This window comes from Urocampus carinirostris, chromosome 16 (assembly GCF_059441175.1).
Source record: "Urocampus carinirostris isolate Australia breed hairy pipefish chromosome 16, RoL_Ucar_1.0, whole genome shotgun sequence".
NCBI lineage: Eukaryota > Metazoa > Chordata > Actinopteri > Syngnathiformes > Syngnathidae > Urocampus > Urocampus carinirostris.
This window is the reverse complement of record NC_142364.1, coordinates 4,959,692-4,960,861: the sequence shown is the minus strand read 5'-3', so window position 1 is coordinate 4,960,861 and position 1,170 is coordinate 4,959,692.

Below are 1,170 nucleotides of genomic sequence, written 5' to 3'. Positions count from 1 at the left end.
TTTAAAGCTTGTGGATGAAAGGGTACAGTGCTGCCAACTTGTGGAATTTAATAGGGACTGCAATTACAATCAGGACTTCGATACCGATAGTGAAAATGTAATAACGTCCATATATTTTTTTTTATTCTTTCTCGTGTTTAATGGCCATACAAATAAAAATAACTTCACTGTTGAAACACATATGAAAATAAAAAGCATATCATTATAAAATGTTCTTGATTAGTTGTCAGAAATTATATAAAAAAAATAAACCTCAAATAGGCTTTCAAAGTAAAATTTTCTTGCTAAGAAAAGATTTAAATGTTTTTTTTTTCAATCTACGATGTGTATTATTTATATGACTAAATATTCTAGTGAAAAAATAGCTATAAAATAAAATAATTTGGTCAAATTTGTCTTCTATGTCTGAGAAAACATTTTATTGTATCGCAATACTAAAAACTTGTGTAATTACATGCTTTATATTTCGTTTTTTCCATAAGTTGTGCCATACCTATTAACCTATACGTTTTCTCCATCTTTTATACGTTTTTTCATCACGTAAATAAAATAAATACACGGAAATATGTAAATTATAAAACATATTTAAAAACATAAAACAGATGCTAATTATTATAAAGTAAAAACTCATACAAGACAAAGTTTTCTTTTTAATAAAACTAGAATAACAAGAGTTGTAACCTAAATGTTAGAGAATATAAAAAACAAAAAAGTATCCAAAAAGATAAATTAAAGGGAGAAATACATAAAAAGACAGTGAAACAGAAGAACAGAGGGAGAGAGAGACTGTGTGAGAGAGAGAAGAGAAAGAGAGCAAAAGAAAGAGACTGAGAAAAAAATGGAAAGAGAAAGAGAGGATAAAAGGATAGACAGAGAGAAAGAGAAAAAAAGAGTAAGAGAGACGTAATAGACAGGGAAAAATATAGAGAATAGAGAGAGACGAGAGTGACAAAAATACTTAACATGAGTACGAGACAAACATGAGAGTAAGAATCAAATAAATACCTGGAAATATACAAATGATGAAACATATTTAAAAAAAAATACAGTAAATGCTATTTAAATGCTTATTACAAAGTAAAAACTCATACAAGGCAGAGTTTTCTTTTTAAAGAAAATAATAATAATAATAATAATAATTTCCTTTGTATTGTCATTCTTTGTAACAAT